Source organism: the organism of the source record quoted next, unplaced genomic scaffold (assembly GCF_019419815.1).
Source record: "Pyrus x bretschneideri cultivar Hongxiangsu unplaced genomic scaffold, Pyrus_bretschneideri_v1 Contig83, whole genome shotgun sequence".
NCBI classification, from domain to species: domain Eukaryota; kingdom Viridiplantae; phylum Streptophyta; class Magnoliopsida; order Rosales; family Rosaceae; genus Pyrus; species Pyrus x bretschneideri.
Genome location: NW_025999824.1, coordinates 1,516,742 through 1,520,463, shown reverse-complemented (window position 1 = coordinate 1,520,463; position 3,722 = coordinate 1,516,742). Strand labels below are relative to the sequence as shown.

The following is a 3,722-nucleotide window of genomic DNA, read 5'->3' as shown; positions in this document are numbered from 1 at the left end:
TTTAAAGGTGGTTTTAAACTTTTAGTGTAATTATAGAAGTATGGATTTTTGATTCCATATAAATTGCTGTTTATATATGTGAATTCAAGAGGGGAGAATTTGTATGTGGATGTAATAAGTAGGGGTGGCTTTGAGAAGGTTTGGCTATCTATTTTATCTGTCGTTCTTAATTTCACTAAATTAAAAATGAATTATTAATTTTTCACTTTTAAAATAAAAGATAAAAGAAAATCATATGTACTTAATTATATATATAATGTGTGTAGGTAGTTCCAGAGAAGAATTGGAGGGAGTGGGAGGTGTTTTCATATTCTCCCCAACAAGCAGCGCTTTGTTTGTGCTGAGGAAACACTGCTCAACTCTTCTCTACCTTTACGAACGGGTTCACTTTTTTAGGCACAGGGTCCTTTATCTACCCCCACACCCTCACCCTCACCCTCAGGTACTCATTTACTTCTTACTGGTCTGATTTTTCATGCTCTTTTTTTTTTTTTTTTTTAAACTGATGCAATTGGCTTTTATGTTATGTATCTTGACTGCGGATATCTTATGTGACCTTTTTGCTCATAAGTGCTCCCTTTTTTCGGGATCATTTTGCACTGCTGGCTTTTGCTTTGTTATTTTTGGAGGTTCAAGTAAATAATAACCATTCCGAGTCTGCAGAGAAACCAGAACTAGCGCTATAGGAATATTCTCCCAAAGGCAAAGGGGCCAAAGGGACCGAACCCATAAATGGTTGTCGGCTTTTGGTCACTGTTGAAGGTATATATATTATAGGGTTCATTTTTCTCGATACAAAAATTATATTGGATAAGGTGATTTCAGTCACTCAGCCACTCACCACAAGTTTGTTTTTTGGTATGTACTCACCACAAATGTTTTATATGGTTTTCTGCCCCTATTTGTTTGAATTCAATTGCTGTTTCTATTTGCAGATATAGAAACCACTGTGTCATGCATGGTCTCTGCAAGAGGCGGTCTATAGATCCATAAAAATATACCAGATTGCCTGGTGTCGTGTCGAGTTAAGTGTTTAATGGATAAAAGATTGTTTTCAGAGTTATAGATGAGTTGACTCGAATTTGATTCGCTTAAAAAATTGAAGCCCAATACCGAACTCAAGCTATTTCGAGCTATTTTTTTATAGTAAATTTGCTCATACAAAACTTTGCAATATCATGATAAGTTTTAGACTTAAGTGTGCTAACCTATCAATCTTTTTAATATTGTCACATATTGTGTTTATGATTTCTCTGTTTAACATTTGGCACAAATAGGTGAAGGCTTTGCGTGATTGGACAGACTTTGCTTTGCATGATTGAGAAGATAATGTGAAGGCTTTGTTTCGCCAAGACCAGGTAATAATCTTTAATTGGCTAGAATTCATAAAGCCTTCTGGTTGCTGTTAATGATCTAACTTCTCTGCATCTTGCTGGCTGCAGACCTATATGACACTCAATGACATCGATGCTGCAGTTGAAAGCTTCCAGAAGTTGGAACCAAATGATGGTTAGGGGTGTTACATAATCTACCTAACCTCATACTGGAAAATAGGCTCTTTTGTGAACTAGGTTATTCTTTCTTTTAATTGTTAATGTTTGCCAAGGTTGGGTTTCCTGGGATTAGATAGCTGTTACAGGATTGTCATGCCAATCTTGAAATGCTTTATATGTTATTTTCTTTCGGACTTTTGGTTAAAATAAAGTTGCACATTTTTTTCCAACGGCAAACCAGATTTTGTGGGAACCTCAATGGATATTAGCTCGACTGTGGTTTGGTTTTGACAATCTGCTACGAATGATTCAACCTTTATGCTTTCAGAGTTGATGTCCTGGACCAGCAATACGTTATACTATCAATGCCACTTATTTACACTACTTCTAATGCATTTGACATTCCCGCGGCAACGAGCGGGCTAAAACTGCTAGTTGCTACTATGAAAATACGGGCTTGTGTGCTGTATATTCTTAGGTTGGCAATTTATCTAGAAACAAAAAGTGATGTGCTGCTACCTTATGAACCAAAACCATTAATTTTCTTGTTCTAGTATTTGCTTAGAAGTCACACTGAGTCCCTCTCCATGATGCAGGATGGACGAATAAGTTATGAGGAGTTTGCCGCAATGATGAAGGCTGGGACAGATTGGAGGAAAAGCATCAAGGCAGTATTCATCAGATCGGTTCAAGAGTCTCGGTTTGAAATTGATTAGGGATGGATCATTGGAAGGTAAAACGGATAGTACATAACTTTGGAGGATCGACACAAGGTACTTGTGGGGGAGATGCATATCCAGGAAAGAACCTTTATTTTATTTTTATTTTTTTTGTTGTGTTATGTAATACTTTTTCATTTTTCGTCATATTAGACCGTTTTGTGACTATTAGGATACGAGCCAAGGGTGTTCATGTCTTGGTGAACGGGGATGCATGTAACGTAATTGTAACCAAAATTTGACATGAAAATACTACAATTCTTATCCATTGTGTGCAGTCATTCTCTTTAGATCGTTTTTGTGAGCGATGTGAGAAATTTTTTCAATTTGTTTTTTCTAATCACGAGGCCCATCCAGCTACCTCAAGCATCACAACATTGAAACCTGTAATCCATCCACACAACCTTTTGTATTGCATATAATCGGAGGCATCAAATAGCAAAATTATTAAAATTACACTCATATAATTTGGTAAATGAAGATATGGTTGGTGGTGAGCGGTTCTCAATGTTAGAAATCTCATGTTTTTGGGGTAATTTTTTTGTTCTACTTTAATTCATCGTGAACTTGTTAACAAAGTGGGAGTGGAGGCGGAGCCATCAGGGAAAGCCGATTAGGACGAAAGAACACAAGTTACAAAACATATCTTTAGCAATTTTCAGTCAACAACAGTGTTTTAAGTACTCTTATGTTAAACTTTGGTTACAATGATTAAAAAAAAAAAAATTAATTAATTAATTAATTGCCTAAAATTCTATTCATAGTCTAAATTTTGGCTAGTTTTACAAATTTCTCAAGAAAAACTTAATGAAAGCCGATACGTTAAAAGAAAAATGCATAGATAGATCACTTTCTTAACAACCACAGAGTCAAATGTAGAGAACAGTGAAACCCTTAAAACAACCTAACCTAACGCATTTGAAGGACTTAATTTAAAACAAAGTAACCTAATTTAAAACACACATTGTAAACTTGGTTCTTGTTCGATCCTTGACAACCTAAACCCTACACTGATAACTTGTGCTTCTTCGATAATCACTCTCTCCTTCTCTCTTTAGAGTACTACTCAGTGCTTCTTCATCACTTTCTCGTGCTCTCTACGTAGTGTATTTCCTAGCTTCAGGGTTTTCTTCTGCAGTGTATCCCTGAAATGAGGTTTGGTATCATTCTCGATCATAAAATCCGGGACCCATACCCCCTTTTTAATAAATTCCTTCATAGCATTGTAATCCTTGATATCCTCCATCACCACAACTCTTTCAGCCATCAGCTCTTCAACTGCAATTTTGTAGGCTTTCTTCTGGGATTTTCCAAGATTTTTGTACTTAGCAGCGTGCATCAAGGTACGTACAGCCTTGAGAGAGCGGGGTCTCTCCGAAGGGTGGAACCGAAAATGGTTGTCTGCAACAATTTCACCCTTATTCAGGGTGGTGTTGCTGGGCGCAGGTAGGGATATTACTAGGCATTTAAGGGTTAATGATGAAGATGAAGCGATAGTGGAAGAGAAGAC

General features: G+C 36.7%; 1 long non-coding RNA gene across 6 annotated transcripts; it reads left to right on the top strand.

Annotated features, from left to right (window-relative positions):
* LOC125473365 lies at nt 1-2,665 on the top strand. Of its 6 annotated transcripts, XR_007255270.1 has the most exons (6): nt 1-442; nt 664-762; nt 936-1,024; nt 1,278-1,358; nt 1,443-1,509; nt 2,090-2,665. It is a non-coding gene; the product is annotated as an uncharacterized LOC125473365 (long non-coding RNA). The 6 variants fall into 6 exon arrangements; XR_007255272.1 differs by lacking the exon at nt 936-1,024 and having other exon boundaries at nt 5-442; nt 2,090-2,663; XR_007255271.1 differs by lacking the exons at nt 1-442; nt 664-762 and adding an exon at nt 840-858 and having other exon boundaries at nt 2,090-2,661.
* Nucleotides 2,666-3,722: the final 1,057 nt, after the last annotated feature.